Genomic DNA, 18190 nt, shown 5'->3' on the forward strand with positions numbered 1-18190 from the left:
AAGCTCTTATTGTGTGCCAAGTACTATGCTGAGTGATGAGGCTAGAAAAAATGAATGCTACACTCCCTACTCTCAAGGAGCTTTCAACTAATGGAACAAGACAAACAACACATAAACAGGTAGTTCTAATATAGTGTGATCAAGTCCACAGTAGAGGCAGGCAAAAGGTCTGTTGCGAGTAAATGGAAGGGGCACAATTTCACAGGTAAGGTGATGTATTGGATGAGGGTTTTGCCAGGCAGAGTGTTAATGGATGTAGGGACAGGGTATGGGAGGGTTAGGGTAGTGTAGACAGAGGCAAATCACAGGGGGTGATATATAGCAGATGTGTTCTTGAGGGAGAGGTAATAGAAGCAGGTCAGGATCGCTGAGCTATGTATTTGAGGCGGGGAGATACTGCTGGGAAGAACATCGTAAAACTCATTTTTTTTTCCCCTTTATTCTGTTCTACGGCAGTGATTTCCACCAATCTGTCTTCCAGCTCACTTATTCGTTCTGCCTCGTTTATTCTGCTATTGATTCCTTCTAGTGTATTTTTCATTTCAGTTACTGTATTGTTCATCTCTCTATGTTTGTTCTTTAAGTCTTCTAGCTCTTTGTTAAACATTTTTTTGTATCTTCTAGGTCTGTGCCTCCATTCTTTTTCTGAGATCTTGGATCATCTTTACTATCATTACTCTGAATTCTTTTTCAGGTGAATTGCCTACCTCCACTTCACTTAGTTGTTCTTCTGGGGTTTTATCTTGTTCCTACATCTGGAACATATTTCTATGCCATCTCATTTTGTCTAACTTTCTGTCTTTGTGGTCTCTGTTCCACAGGCTGTAGGATTGCTTCTGCTGTCTGCCCTCTGGTGGGTGAGGTTGGTCCAGGGGCTTGTGCAGGCTTCCTGGTCGGGGGGACCGGTGCCTGCCCACTGGTGGGTGGAGCTGGGTCTTGTCTTTCTGGTGGGCAGGGCTGTGTCAGGGGGTGTGTTTAGAGGTGGCTGTAGGCTCAGGACACATTAAGCAGCCTGTCTGCTGATGGATGGGGCTGTGTTCCCACCCTATTGGTTGTTTGGCCTGAGACGTCCCAGCACTGGAACCTGCAGGCAGTTGGGTAGGGCCAGGTCTCAGTGCCAAAATGGCCACCTCCAGGAGAGCTCATGCTGATGAATATTCCCAGGGGACTCCACCACCAGTGTCCTTGCCCCAACAGTGAGTCAGAGCTGACCCTCACCTCCCCAGGAGACTCTCCAAGACCCAGAGGTAGGTCTGGCCCAGGCTCCTATGGACTCACTGCTTTGCCGTAGGTCCCAGTGCACATGAAACCTTGTGTGCACCCTCCAAGTATGGGGTCTTTGTTTCCCCCAGTCCTGCGGAGCTTCTGCACTCAAGCCCTGCTGGCCTTCAAAACCAAATGCTCTGGGGGCTCCTCCTCCCAATATCAGGCCTCCAGCTGGGGAGCCTGATGTGGGGCTCAGAACTCTCACTCCTGTGGGAGAAACTCTGCAATATAATTCTTTTCCACTTTGTGGGTCGCCCACTCAGCAGGTATGGGATTTGATTACATCACAAAAGCGCCCCTCCTACCATCTCATTGTGACTTCTTCTTTGTCTTTGGATGTAGAATATCTTTGGTAGGTTCCAGTCTTTTTTGTTGATGGTTGTTCAGCTGTTATTTGTTATTTAAGTATTTTCATGAGAGGAGGTAAGCTCAAGTCCTTCTACTTTGCCATCTTGTATCCTTCCTGAACATCATAAAAATTTATCTGACACACATTCAAGAACTTGGACTTTATTCTATAAAGGTGAACTTTACTAAAATGTGACTTCTTGTGTTAGGTTGAATAACAGGCCCCCAGATAAGTTCATGTCCTAATGCCAAAACCTGAGATTATAATGCCTTATATGATAAAAATATATATATATACTTTGCAAATGTGATCGAAATAAGGATCTTGGGATAGAGGGATTACCCTGGATTATCTGGATCATCTGTGTAAACCCAATATAATCACAAAGGTCCTTATAAAAAAAGATAGGAAGATCAGAGACAGAGAGATGTGAAGATGGAAGCAGAAGACAGAGAAAATGCTGTGCTGCTGGCTTCAAGATACAGGAAGAAGCCACAAGCCAATGAATATAGGTGGCCTCTAAAAGCTGGAAACGTCAAGGAAACGTTCTCTGCTAGAGGCTTCAGAAGAAAAACAACTCTGTGAAACTAGTTTAGACTTCTGACCTCCAGAAACATAAGACAATAAGTCTGTGTTCTTTAGTCACTAAGTATGTGGTAATTAACAGCAGGAAATTAATATGCTCCTTGAGAGCAGAAGTTTTTGGTTTATTGCTGCTCTATCATCTTGAATGGTCCCAGAATAACTTTCAGAGAAGAAAATGAAATAAAAGGAATCCAAATTGGAAAAGAAGTAAAACTGTCACTGTTTGCAGATGACATGATACTATACATAGAAAATCCTAAATATGCTACCAGAAAACTACTAGAGTTCATCAATGTATTTGGTAAAGTTGCAGGATACAAAATTAACACACAGAAATCTCTTACATTCCTGTACACTAAGAATGAAAGATCAGAAAGAGAAATTAAGGAAACAATCCCATTTACCATCACATCAAAAAGAATAAAATGCCTAGGAATAAACCTACTGAAGGAGGTGAAAGACCTGTACTCAGAAAACTATAAGATACTGATGAAAGAAATAAAAGATGACACAAACAGATGGGGAGATATACCGTGTTCTTGGATTGGAAGAATCAATATTGTGAAAATGACTACCCAAAGCAATCTACAGATTCAATGCAATCCCTATCAAATTAGCAATGGCATTTTTCACAGAATTAGAACAAAAACTTTTACAATTTGTATGGAAACACAAAAGACCCCTAATAGCCAAAGCAATCTAGAGAAAGAAAAAGGGAGATGAAGGAATCAGGCTCCCTGACTTCAGACTATACTACAAAGCTACAGTCATCAAAAAAGTATGATACTGGCACAAAAACAGAAATATTGATCAATGGAACAGGATAGAAAGTCCATAGATAAACACACACACCTGTGGTCACCTAATCTATGACAAAGGGGGCAAGACTATACAATGGAGAAAAGAAAGTCTCTTCAATAAGTGGTGCTGGGAAAACTGGATAGCTAAATGTAAACAAATCAAATTAGAACACTCTGTAACACCATACACAAAAATAAACTCAAAATGGACTAAGGACCTAAATGTAAAACTCTTAGAGGGAAACATATGCAGAAAACCCTTTGACAAATCACAGCAAGATCTTTTTCGATCCACCTCCTAGAGTAATGAAAATAAAAACAAAAATAAACAAATGGGACCTAATGAAACTTCAAAGCTTTTGCACAGCAAAGGAAACCATAAACAAAATGAAAAGACAGCCCTCAGAATGGGAGAAAATATTTGCAAATGAAGCAACCAACAAGGGATTAATCACCAAAATATACAAACAGCTCATGCAGCTCAATATCAAAAAAAACAGGCAATGCAATCAAAAAAATGGGCAGAAGTTCTAGATAGACATTTCTACAAAGAAGACATACAGAAAACACATGAAAAGATGCTCAACATCACTAATTATTAGAGAAATGCAAAACAAAACTACAATGAGGTATCACCTCACACCAGCCAGAATGGCCATCATCAGAAAAATCTACAAACATAAATGCTGGAAAGGGTGTGGAGAAAAGGGAATGTTGGTGGGAATGTAAATTTGTACAGCCCAAAGGAGGTTTTGTGGAGGTTCCTTAAAAAACTAAAAATAGAGCTACCATATGATCCAGCAATCCCACTCCTGGGCATATATCTGGAGAAAACCATAATTCAAAAAGATTCATGCACCCCAGTGTTCATTGCAACGCTATTGACAATAGCCAGGTCATGGAAGTAACCTAAATGTCCATCAGCAGATAAATGGATGAAGAAGATTTGGTACATATATACAATGTAATATTACTCGGCCATAAAAAAGAACAAAGTAATGCCATTTGCAGCAACATGGATGGACCTAGAGATTGTCATACTGAGTGAAGTAAGTCAGACAGAGAAAGACAAATATCACATGATATCACTTCTATATGGAATCTTAAAAAAGGGTACAAATGAACTTATTTACAAAACAGAAATAGAGTTACATATGTAGAATACAAACTTATGGTTACCAGGGGGTAAAGGCGGAGAGGAATAAATTGGGAGATTGGGATTGACATATACACACTACTATATATAAAATAGATAACTAATAAGGATCTACTGTGTAGCACAGGGAACTCTACTCAGTACTCTGTAATGGCCTATATGGGAAAAGAATGTAAAAAAGAGTAGATATATGTATAACTGATTCACTTTGCTCTACACTTGAAACTAACACAACATTGTAAATCAACTATACTCCAACAAAATTTTTTTAAAAAAGAAATATTGAAGTAAAATCTACAGCTTGGTTTAGTCAATAAATAAATAAATAAATAAAAATGAAAGCTGGAAAAGTCAAGGAAACATTCTCTCCTAGAGGCTTCAGAAGGAAAACAACTCTGTAAAACCAATTTAGACTTCCGACCTCCAGAAACATAAGATAATAAGTTTGTGTTGTTTTAGTCACTAAGTGTGTGGTAATTAACAGCAGGAAATTAATATACCCCTTGAGAGCAGGAGTTTTTGGTTTATTGCTGCTCTATCTTGAATGGTACCAGAGTAACCACCACAAAATATGCTTCTTTGAGTTAAAAGCCAGTAGAACCTGAACACCCAGGAAAAGCTCTAAAACCAGGGCACAAGATTCCCTTTTGCAAAGGAAATTTACATTTATGAAGGAAACTTACATTTATAAGTAAGATGTCTTATTTTCCTATACCAGAAAGAGGAGGACTCTTTTAACTCTTATCAATGGAGAAGGCACCAAAAAAACTGGTTAACAAACTTTATTAAACAACTCTTGTTTACCATATTTTTCTGGCCGCCTTCCCCTAACTAGCCTCTCTCAGAAGCCCTTTATCCCTTTATCTTACCTAAGATGGTATAAAAACCCAGATTCTAACCACATTTTGGGTTGCTCATCTTTGGGTGCTCTCACGTGTACATTCACAATGCACATTGATAAACTTCTCTTTGTTTTTCACTTGTTAATCTGTCTTTGGCCTGATTATCAGGGCCCCAGCCAAGGAACTTAAAGTGGATAGAGGAAAAGACCTTTTTCCTCCCCTAGACTTCTGGCAATGAGAATGGGCTAGCTGGGACACCCCACTTGCTCTGGAGACTGCAGCTGAAATCCTGGACCCCTGACAAAGCTGGCCTAATGTAAAAATTCTTACCAAAGTCAGCCTCCCAGATTTCTATCTGCAGGGTCCAATCAAATGAGGGTGGTAAATGTCTCTTTGTCTTATCTTTTCCAAATTTAGATTAACAAGTGAAAAACATTTGTAGAAATTAGTTATTTGGATTTTTACTCATGTGAATTTGGTTCTGAGGGACTGATTATTGATCCTTTCCCTCCCAGGGACAGCTATTGCTTTCTTCTTTGTCTAGTTCTGTGTCCTGAGAGTTTGGCTTTCCTCCTGCCAGGGCATGCAGGTTGTCATACCTGCAACTGCAGGCAGCCACCTGTCAGGGAGGTGGGGTGGGGGCCAAGAGTAAGTGGATGAAAAGACAGAAATGTGGGTTGCACTGCATTCACAGCTGTTGTCTTACCATTGCCAGTTCTCAGGGTTTGTTTGTCTAAGGCTTTCTTGCTTTTGGCTACCTTTGAATAGATCATGAGATCTATCATGAGAGCTGCTTCTTTTGCACCTTCTATGGCGATGCCTCTTGTGTCCCTGGTTATGCTATAAGAAAGCTAATGTTTTTGGCTTGAGTCACAATTGGAATAGTATATCTTTGTTTCAAAAAATCTCCAAGACCTAAAACAGTATCTGGAACATAGAAGGTGCTCAATAAATATTTATAGAGGGGTGAAATAGAGAGGACTTAACAATGAGATACCCCAAAGAGAGAACCAGAGGCCTTGTGAATTTTTATCCTTTACTGTATCAACAGTATATAGTTTTGTTTTGTTTTTTGTTTTTTTTTGCTTGACCACCTTAATCTAATGTGCTTTTCCAACAGGAGAGGTCATATGCCAGGGCATAACCAAAGACAAATAGGACTCATCTTTCTGCAGAGTCAGTTTGTCATGAAATTTTGGAGGAGAAAAATATGTATTTATATAAACAATCTATACTATGTGATAGGGTATATGAATATTTTACAAACTTTAAGGAAATTTGGTCCTCCAAGCCAGTAGCCTCTGGTTATGCCCACAAATGCTTAGAGGGTGAGTTCATTCTCATCCAACACTGAGACTATTTGGGTGGAGAGATTTGATAGGCACATATCTACTGGTAATGATGCAAAACACCTCAGTCATGCAGAACTGCTCTCCTAAGCTTTCCATGGTCACATTCTCTTCTCTTTCGTAAGAAGTTCCTGAGCACTTTCCTTTACTTTGCTTCCAAAATCGATATGCATTTGTCCTCATTCTTTTTTATTATTCTCCTAGCATTTTGCAAATCTAGCTTTACAATTACTTATATGACCTTTTACAAATCACTTTACCTCTTTGAGTTACAGTTTCTTCATTTGTAAACTAAGGAGTTTATACCAAGATATCTTTAAAGTCTATACCAAGTTTAAAATTCTATGATAATATGTTTTATAGTATTAACCAGCTGCTAGTAGTTGGCTTAGAGTAGCAAATAAGCCAACATTTATCACTTGACATCCGTCCCTCATCTTTAATTACAAGATATCAAGTAGTTATTTTTGCATTAAACAACCACCCTCAAAATCTAAAAGCTTAAAACGACAACCATTTATTTAGCTCCCAGTTCTGCAGTTCAATAATTTCAACTGGGCTCAAAAGGACAGTTTTTCTGATCTTACCTGATCTAGAATGGCCTTAGCTGAGATGACTTATCTCCATTTCATGCAGCCTCTCACCTTCCAGCAGGCTAGCCTGGGCTTTTTCTCATGGCAGAGTAAAGGCCCAAGACACAGCGTGGAATTTCACAATGCTTCTAGAGGGTTAGGCCTGGAACTGGCATACCTTCCCTTCTACTGCATTCTGTTGGTCTAAGGAAGTCACAGATCGGCCCAGACCCAAGGAGTGGGAAAATAGATTCCATCTCTTGATAGGAGGAGTTGCAAAGACACGTTGCAGAGGGCATGGAAAAGGGAGAGAAATTGGGGTCATCATTGTCCTCAATCTTCCACATAGTTCAATGATTCTTTTCTTTCTTACCCCCAGCATCATAACTACTCTCCTTCTGAAGAGACAATAATAATAATAACTCACATTTATTAAGCACTTGTTGCCAGACACTGTTCTGAGCACATTACATTAACAATTTGTTTTCTTCTCACAAGAACTTGTTGAGGTAGTTATTATTGGTATATTACAATGAGAAAACACAGGCACAAAGAGAAAAATAATTTACAAGATCCTTTCCACCAGGAAAGAAAAGTTCTTAGAGGATAAGCCATGTGGTGTTGATGAGAATTAAGCCAGAATTGAACAGCTCTCCAGGTCATCTGAGGGCATAAACACCTTTCTATTCCTTTTCCACAAGATTCAAAGGCTAGAGCACTCAGGAGAATGAAGTTGTCCCACCATTGTTAAAGAGATATTTGTACATTTACAATCTCAGCCAATGATTTTAAAAAGGCAGATTTTAAAATCACCTTTAATAGAATTCCTCTGTATAAGTTTTCTCCATATCCCTATGGAATCTATTTTGTTTTAATTCCAGCAATCTTTATCAAGTGACAGTGATGCCAGACACTGGGGATATCAAGAACCATGGGGACTTTTAATTTAACATAACAAAATAAACTTCAACTAATTATGCAGTTCTAGAGGAAGCATCAGATAGGTAATTCTAGAGCATTCAGCCTTTCCTCAGAGCCACTAATGTCACTCAATGACCTCAACTTTTAAGCACACTCTAACTGATATGACCAAAGACATCTGCCTCTATGTCTGAACTATCTCTGATCTTCCTCTTAAGTTTTTTCTCCCCTGGTACAGCCATCTAAGCTCTATTGTACATGCCTTGCCTGTGCTAGCCCACAGACCCTATTCTAGTGTTTTACAACGTTGCCTAATCTATCACATCAGACCTAATGAGTCTGAATCTGCAGAGAGGGAATCTGTATTTCTAACAAGTACTCCAGGTGATTCTTATGACTATGTAGGTTTGGTAAATGCTGCCTTATCTTTTATCTAGCATGATTTTAATTAGAATGATTAGTTTAATCTAGCATGATTATAGTCTAATTCTAATTGGCTTGACTGAATCCTGAAATCTGGGTTCATGAAAATTGTTTTCCATGGCAAGAAGTAAACTTTGCCTGGGAACTTAGTCTCATCATTCATACTGGGTATAGCCTAATTGGGAGACAAGATCTGGAGTCTCCACCCATGATAATTAAAAGTGATGTAGAGAAGTACTATCTGGTATCCATTTGGGCCATACATGGGCTGTTGGAAGTAAACATTCTCTGGTGGGGAGAAAAGACTAAGACTGATAGATATGGGGGAAAAAATGTGCTTTAAATATCTCAAATCTAGTTGCTATATCCTATACCAAGGCCATTTCAATTCTGACCTAATTGAGAATAAAAGCAATGAATTCTTGGGCTTTTACTAATATGTTAGATAATTAATCTTTTTGAGTTTTAATTTCCTAACATGTAAAATGGGAAGCTTGCACTAGATATTCTCTAAGCTTTTTAAAGACTAGTGTCTTGGATTCTAGAGTCAGTTTAGTCAAATAAAATATGACAAGTCATTAGATGACTGAAATGTTTATTGAATTTATTATAGCTTTACTATACCGATCTGATTGGTTAATTCAATAATGACTAATAAAGCTATTTGTTTCTGTAAATACAGCTAATGTTTTCCACTTAATCCAAGTTTGGATATGGAGGAGAAAGGAAGAAGGAACTCCTAGTCCCTCCCTTTTCTCTTCACCTCTTCTCTTCCAAGAACCTCTGAAAGGGTCCAGTGGTCCAATGATTGGTTGGAGTATTTGTCACCCATTCCAAAATAGAGAAATTCACTTAATGCCCTTCAGAGAAGAAATGGTGCCCCATTTCTTCTTTTACTCTATTTCAAATGTTAACTTTACTGATTCTTTCAAACCTAGAATCTTCTAGTTAGGAGTATCACAGCCATAAAAATCTAAGATAGATCTTTTGAATGTAACAGTTAAAATTTAATTTCAGTGCAGTTGGAACCTTTCTAAATCCAGTTGTTAAAAGAAATTCCTAATTAAATATAACATCTCTAATTAATGAATGCAAAAAATAATACATTAGGCACTCAAAAATGTGTCCTCATGCAAAAAAAATAAAACAGAAATTTGACTCAACAGTAGATAATTCAGGCAAAAATTGAAAGTGTTCATTCAGAAATATGAACATTACAGGTCAAAGTGATTTTTTAAGACCAAGATTCTTTGAATAATTGCCTCAACTGCACACAACCTGGACAGACATGTTTAACTTAGCTAAAGAACGATTATGAGGAATTTATGTGGGAAAAAATTACTTGCAAATCTGATTAAATGTGAATTTCTGCATTTACAATTAATGCCAGGAAAAGACATTGTAGCAGTCTCATGGAATATCTCACAGCTCTAGTGCACATTTTTGTGCCGTTATCAGCAGTTGCAAACTAATAGACAGAGCTTGCATGGTAAGCAATTAGAATCTACTAATCTCCTTTTTTTCCCACTCAGCTTTTTTTTTTTTTTTTTTGGTACGCGAGATAAGCAGAGTCTGGAAATAAATAACTCAACAAGTCTGATTTGGGCATCTTCAGTGGATTCTTTTCTGATATTTCACCTTTTCATAATTATATTTGATGTCTTATCAAATGTTTGGACAAATTTTTAATTATAAAATATCATTAAAGCCCTATAACTTATGCACAACTTTACCACATTATCTTTGTGCATGGCTTTTTTTCTTCTCTTCCCCTGTGTGCCCTTTTACTGTTCTGCTGATTACATAGAAGTATCTTCTGAGAAGCAAGTTAAAACCTGACAGAGGTTTTCAATCTGACATCTCATTTTACAAACTTGATTGGAATTCAGGGTATTGAATCATGGCTTGAATAGCTTGGCTTGAGCTAAAGCCTTATATTCCACAAATATTCTAAAAAGCAATCTGCTCGCCCATTTTCTGCAGTGGGCCAAGGCCATTTGATTAGAAAATATCTGCTTTTTTGAAGAGGCAGCTTTAGAAGAAACCCTTTGAGAAATGGAAATTCTCTTCATAAACCATAACAATGCCATCCTTATCAGATATAGATATTTGAAAATGAAGTCACCTATTTCTTTTTTTCAGCTATGCTCCCAGAGTCATTTTGTTGATAGTGAATTAACCTTGAGAAGGATGAGATGTTGTTCGTTCATCTCTTCATTCATTTCTAGGCATTGTTCTAGATCCTAGAGACACATACAAAGATCCTGCTGCTGTGGACATGAGCCACAATTGTCTGCTGCCTCTTTTTTTTTTTTCTCTTTACATTGACGATCACAGAACTGCATTTGTCATATTGTGAAGTAAGTACTGAGTAATACTCAAGTGGATACATGACTAGCTTCTCACTTCTTTGAATTTAGGGAGTACTGCTGTTCATTTGTTTAAATTTGAAGGCAAAAAAACTTGAAGTTGTCATAGAAGATTAGTATTAAAACTTTAGAAAAAATGTACTGAGCACTTAACCTATTGTTATTATTACATACCAACCTCAGTTGTGCTTGAGAATAAATGTGTTGGCCATTTTGACTGATGGGTATTAGGGCAGTGGGCAGAAGGCCCATTTATCCAAAATAACCCCCTTGACAATCAACCCTAGTACAGAAAATTTGCACTGTTCATTTATCCATTCATTTATTCACTCATTAGTACCTGCTATGTGCTCTGCATTGTGTACACAATGGGGTTAAAAGACTAAATGAAACACCCTAATCCTGATGTAGAGATGCTCACAGACTGGTTAGAGGAAGAGATGAATAAATTGCCAATTATAACATAACAAGTGCTATAACAAAGGAAGTATAAGGCTATGAGGTAACATATCACATGTTGTGTATTTTTTGGATTACATCGTCTACCCTAATTAAATAAAGCATCTCAATTAAATGAATATAAAAATACTACATTAGGTACTCAAAACTTGATCTCATGCAAACTGGGATGAAGTTTAATGAAGGAAGGGACTTTGTCATTTTATTCACTGCCATATATACAACAGTACATGACACTATTTGTATCTTATGTCTTAACAGAGAAGTCTTTCTTAAGTTTCTTGCCTCCTGCATTATTTGACTTCCAATACCACCATATCATATGTAATGCCTTCAGTCATGAAACTCCATAATCTCATTTTCCCACTTCTAAAAATGCACAACAGAAGCTCCCCACCACTGTTCTGTATGTCACTCAGGCAGTTCTCTGAAATTTATTTCAAAAAAAATGTATATTTATCAATCAGTGAACTTTAGCTCCCAAACAAAATTAAGTACTAAGGACCAGATTAACCCTCCTATCTGAAATAATTTTTAAAAGAAACAACACTGTTCACGATACGGGACATCATCAATAAAAAAACAGTGACCACTAGACAAGGTAAGCCATCCAATTGCACCAGCTTAATGCTATGAAAGGATTCTAGGCTGTGATGCCCAGAAAGTGAATCTAGATAGAGCCTAGAAGATTCCAAGTTAAGGAGATGGAGCTGAGAATTGAGGAAAACAAGGTGACTAGAGTTCATATGAAGGAGTCCTGTAAAAGAGGAAATCTACAGAGAGAGAATTCTGAAGCTCTGCAGAGTGTCCCCCTTGAATATTCAACTGAAATACTTATTAGTGCTTCTGTGTGAGGAGATTACCCAAGGCCAAGAGAATCACCTGAGTAGATTAGAGGTCACAGTGCTAGTCACCCACACAGAGATGAGAATATAGTACCTATTCCTACCACCCAAACTAGAAAGTCTCATGATTCATGGAGAATTTGGTAGAATAATCAAAAGAGTCTTGAACTCAGTATTGGACAGTAATACTGCATAATACAGTGTTGAGGAAAATTGGTCTTACACTGAGCACTGCTTCAACCCAAGCTAACAAATCTTAAAGACAAAACTCAAAAACCAAACTGTTTCCAAAAACAATGAGTCACAGAATAAAGCTCAATATTATTTACAGGAATACAAATAAACCTAGCAAGCAATGAAGTAAAATTTAAAATGTCTGGCACCCACAGAAGGGAGTGGCAAGATACATTCAAAGTCCTGAAAGGGAAAAATTTGCAACCTAGGATACTCTACCCAGCAAGAGTATCATTTATAGTAGAAGGAGAGATAAAGAATTTCTCAGACAAGCAAAAACTAAAGGAATACAGCAATACTAAACCTATCCTAAAAAAAAAATTAAAAGACCTTCTCAAAATAGAAAAGAAGCAAGAATCTATAGGAAAGAGAAAATCACAGTTGGAAAGTAAATCACTTAAGTAAGCCAGTATACGGATTTTCTTTTTAATCAACAAAATTTCTTGAAAGTGATGATAACCAAAATGAACAGAAAAAGGATAAACATGAGGATGTAAAAGAGGAAATCAAAGTTATAAAATGAGGGGGAGGAGAGTAAGAAAATGTAGATTTTTTTTTCTTTTTTAGAATGTGTTTGAGCCTAAATGACTCTTAGTCTAAAACAAGTAGACATAGTAATGGGTTAACATACTTGAAAAACAGGGTGACCACAAATCAAAAACATACAATAGATTCACAAAAACCAAAAAGAAGAGAACACAAGCATAATAAAAGAGAAAATCATCAAACCACAAAAAGAAAAAGAAAGAAACAAAGAAGAAATACAAAATCAACTGGAAAACAAGGTTTAAAATGGCAATAAATACATATCCATCAATAATTACCTTAAATGTCAACGGACTAAATGCTCCAATCAAAAGACATAGAGTGGCAGATTGTATAAAGAAATTAAAAACTAAGAGCCTACAATATGTCACCTACAAGAGACCCACTTTAAGGCAAAGGGCACACATAGATTGAAATAAAGGGAATGGAAAAAGATATTTCATGCAAACGGAAATGACAAGAAAGTGGGAGTCACAATACTCATATCAGACAAAATAGACATTAAAACAAAGGTCATAAAGCAAGATAAAGAAGGACACTATATAATGGTAAAAGGATCAATACAAGAAGAGGATACTACACTGGTCAACATATATGCACCCAATATAGGAGCACCCAAATACATAAAACAAATACTAACAGACATAAAGGGAGAAATTGATAGGAATACAATAGTAGTAGGAGACTTTAACACCCCACTCACATCAATGGACAGAAAATCAATGAGGCAACAGAGATCCTAAATGACACAATAGAACAGTTAGACATAATTGATATTTCTCAGGACATTACATCCAAAAGAGCAGAATACACATTCTTTTCAAATGCACATGGAACAGTCTCTAGGAATGATCACATACTAGGGCACGAAACAAGCTTCAACAAATTTCAGAGTATATAAATTATTTCAAGCATCTTTTATGACTACAACATCATGAAACTAGAAGTCAACCACAGAAAAAGACATGAGAAAAAATAAATAAAATGGCATCCAATCAAAAATTACCACGCATGCAAAGATGCAGAAAAATATAACCCATAATTAAGACAAAAATCAGTCAATTGGCACCAACCCAGAACTGAGACATATGTTGTAATTAGCAGACAGGTACATTAAAACATACAGAAAGTTAAGCAAAGGTATGGGAAATATAAAAAAGAACCAAATAGAAATTCTAGAGATGAAAACTACAATGTCTGATATGAAAAATAAACTAGATGGGATTAACAACAACAACAAAACTTGATTTAATTCAAAAGAAGGCAGAAAAAAGGGAGAAAAAGGAGAACAAAGAACAGAAGAGGTGAACAAAAGACAAATAACAAGATGATAGACTCACGTTTAACCACATCAATATTTACATTAAATGTAAATGGTCTGGTGGCTTCCCTGGTGGCGCAGTGGTTAAGAATCCGCCTGCCAATGCAGGGGACACAGGTTCAAGCCCTGGTCTGGGAAGATTCCACATGCCGCGGAGCAACTAAGTCCATGCACCATAACTACTGAGCCTGCACTCTAGAGCCCGTGTGCCACAACTACTGAAGCCTGCGCACCTAGAGCCCGTGCTCCACAGCAAGAGAAGCCACCACAATGTGAAACCCGTGTACCGCAACGAAGAATAGACCCCACTCGGTGCAACTAGAGAAAACCCACACGCAGCAACGAAGACCCAACACAGCCAAAAATAATTTAAATTAAATTTTAAAAAAATGTAAATGGTCTACCAAATACTATATGATATCACATCTATGGAATCTAAAAAAAATGATACAAATGAATCTATATACAAAACAGAAACAGACTCACAAACATAGAAAACAAATGTATGGTGACCAAAGTGGAGAGGGAGAGGAGGGACAAATTAAGAGTATAGGATTAGCAGGTGTAAACTACTATACATAAAATAGATAAGCAACAATGATTTACTGTATAGCACAGGGAATTGTATCCAATATCTTGGAATACCTATAATGGAATACAATCTGCCAAAAAAAAAAATAAACCTCAAACTAATACAATATTGTAAATCAACTATACTTCAATTTCTTTTTAAAGTATATAGTCTACATAACCCAATTAAAAGGCACATACTGTCAGATTGGATAAAAGAGCAAAATCAAATCATATTTGACCAGCAAGAACTGCCGTTTAAACATAAAGACACAAATAGGTTGAAGATAAAAAGATATTTCTTTGAGAAGATCAATGAATCTGATAAACCTCTAATTAGACCTACCAGTAAAACAAAAAAAAGGAAAAAAGGTGCAATTACACAATACTAGAAATGGGAGATGCAACATAACTACAAATTCTATAGATACTAAAGAGATAATATGGAATTATTATGAACAACTTTATGCCACTGTATTCACTAACCTAGGTGAAATGAACATATTCTTAAAAGGCACAAATTAACATATCTCATGAAATGAATATCTCAAATGAAATAGATAACCTAGAGTCATATATCAACTAAAGAAATAGAATTTGTAGTTAAAACTCCTTCAAAAAAACAAAGCTCCAGGCTCAAATGGCTTCACTGGTGAACTCTACCAAACATTTAAGGAAGAAATAATAGTAAATCTGTACAAAGTCTTCCAATAAAGTTAAGAGCTGATAACAATTTCCAATTTATACTTTGAATCCATCATTACCTTGATATCAAAACCAGACAAAAGCATTACAAGAAAAAAAAAACAAAACACTATAGACCAATATCCTACATGAACACAAAGGCAAAAACTCTTAAAATTTTAGCAAATAGAATCTAAAAGTTGATAAAATATGTTTCTGGTTTATCCCAAAAATGCAAAATTGGTTTAATATTCTAAATAAATCAATGTAATTCACCATATTAACAAACTAATAAACAATATCCATATGATCATCTTAATGGATACAGAAAAAGCATTTGACATAATCTAACATCCATTCCTGATTTAAAGCCTTCGACCAGTAGGAAATTTTCTCAACCTGATGAAGGATGTCTGAAAAAGCCTACAGTTAACATCATCCTTTGTAGTGAAAGACTCAATACTTTCTCCTTAAGATCAGGAACAAGACAAGGATATCCTTTCTCGCCACTTCTATTCAGCATTGTCCTGAAGTTCTAGCAGTGCAATAAGACAAGACAATAAAAGAAATAAAAGGCATCTAGATTGGAAATGAAGAAGTAAAACTCTCTTTATTCATAGCAACATGATCTTTATGTAGAAAACATGATGGCTTATTTTAAAAACCTTCTAGGACTATTAATGAGTTTAGAAAGATTGCAGGATACAAGATCAATATACAAAAATCAAATTTATTTCTATACACTAGCATCAACAAGCAGAAGTTCATGTTAATAAAACAGTACCATATGCAATAGCATAAAATGTTTAATCACTACTTACTAAGTGCTGGGCTTTACGACAAAGTGACAAATAAACAGGGGCACTGTCCTCAAGATGCTAAGTGGGGAAACAAACATAAAAACAAATAATACACTCTGATAAGTAAAGGAATAGAGTTAAGTGTGGACATTCGGTCGAATATTCCTAACAACTTTCTCTTGTTAGGAAACCTATTCTCCCATTGTCTGAGAATAACTCATAAGCAATCCATTAATTCCATAAACTGGATCAGCACAGCCAGAATTCCTAATGCTATTAGAATAGCTCCTTTTTCTGATGTCCATGTGCCTGAAGTTAAGAGGATAAGTCTTCCTAATCCACATGTGAGGTTCTTTTGTCTAATAAACCAGTTCTCTGGCCCAGAGAGGGGTGGGGGGGAAAGTCTATTCTAAAAGATTCAGTTGCTTTTCTTTTTTCTTTTTCTTTTTTTTTTTTTTTGCATTTATACCAACTGGCAGAACCTGAGAACTTAAAAGTGTACTGAGGCCTTCAATAGCTGAGGCACCATAATCCAATGAGGCTGGCCCAGAACCTTCTTTTGTGTGCCTTTTTTTTTCTGTGAATCAAGAGCTGATTAATTAAAATGAGTATAATCAAGATTTTCAAGTAAAAGTAAAATATTTCAAATTCTTTCAAAAAAACAAACCCAAATCCTTAAGCACTCATTTATAAATACAATTTTTAAATTATTCTTGTGTTCAGTTCATTAAGGCAGTTCTTCTAGTGGCCTCTATTGACTTGGTTGAAGAAACATGTTTTATTGAGTTCTTATACTGATGCCCTGAGCATAATGATGCATAAGTGTCACAGTAGGCTGCTGCCGGACCCTAAGTTTTTAAGATATCAGATGTCAAAATACTCCACACTCAAACCAGAGACCACAAGCAATTTAAATTATTACTCACACAGGCATATACAAAGCAAGGGGGATTCCCTGAGTGAGGGGCAGGACCCACCAGCAAGAGGGCACTCTGGTGTCCCCTGTAGGAGAGAGAGAGGCAGAATGTGCATGGTCAGGAGGATATATATACATATATCCCTCCTTCTCTATGACCTTTTTGAATTATGCAAGGGCCGACTAAGTTCTGGTGATAGGGGAGGAGAAAAGAGGGGCAGGGTGAGTTGCCTCACATGTCATTTTTGGGGGTGCAGAAGTAAGTGCAGAGCTTTTGATAGTCTATTGGTTTTCACCCTGGGGGAGCAGCTTGGTGGCTGCCAGTTTCCATCCTGACAGGTGTTGAATGATTTAGCCAAATGCCATTGTGCTAGGGTGATTTAGTTCTCTCTCTCTACAATAAGCAAGAAGCTCACAATCAAAAGTGGAAGACAGACATGCTAACAAATGAAACGACATGATGTGATATATACAAAAATAGACTTATATGTGAGTTTCAGAAAAAGTACAAAAGAGAGCATCCTGTCTGAGGCATCACAGAAAAACGATGCTCTATCAGGGTTGTGATAGGAACTGGGAATTTACCAGGTGGACAAGGGAAAGAAGGGAGTTCCAAGCAAAGGAGCTAGCCTGTGTGAAGAAAGGGAAGCATGAAACAGTTGACAAGAAGCAGTGAACAGCTTGGTACTGCTGGAGCACAGATGAAAGGGGAGAGTGGCAGATGTTGACACAGAAGTAGGCAGGGGTCAGGTGTGTGAGATCTTATATAGCTGTGCTAAAGTGCTTGGACTTTATCCAGTGGTAATGCAGACCTCTTCAACGATTCTAAGTATAGAAGGGACATGATCTGATTTTCCTTTAAGAGGAATGACTCTGACAGTATGGTTGGGGAATGGTTGAAGGCACAGAGTAGGGGCAAGTCAGCTGAGAAGCTTCCAGGAGCATCTGTCTACAAGGAGCACTAAAATATCACTGAGCGTGTAATGATATCGAGAAAATAACATTTACCGAAACTTCCATTTGTGGATGGAAGTAATACTTATAACAGTACAGACCTTAGAATACGACTGCTTTGGTTTGAATCCTATTTCTACTGAACAAGTTCCTTCAGGGTAAGGAGGATCAGGGGGTGCTACAGGAGGGAAGAAGGATAGACAAGTAAGCCCCGTGGAGAAGACGAACG

General features: G+C 37.1%; 1 protein-coding gene across 5 annotated transcripts in view; it reads left to right on the forward strand.

The window, feature by feature from the left end:
• Nucleotides 1-18190, forward strand: part of DEPDC1 (DEP domain containing 1) — a 59705-nt gene that overhangs the window by 33940 nt on the left and 7575 nt on the right. The gene's annotated exons all lie outside the window — the stretch shown is intronic.

Source organism: Balaenoptera physalus (genome assembly GCF_965194825.1).
Source record: "Balaenoptera physalus genome assembly, chromosome: 1".
NCBI classification, from domain to species: domain Eukaryota; kingdom Metazoa; phylum Chordata; class Mammalia; order Artiodactyla; family Balaenopteridae; genus Balaenoptera; species Balaenoptera physalus.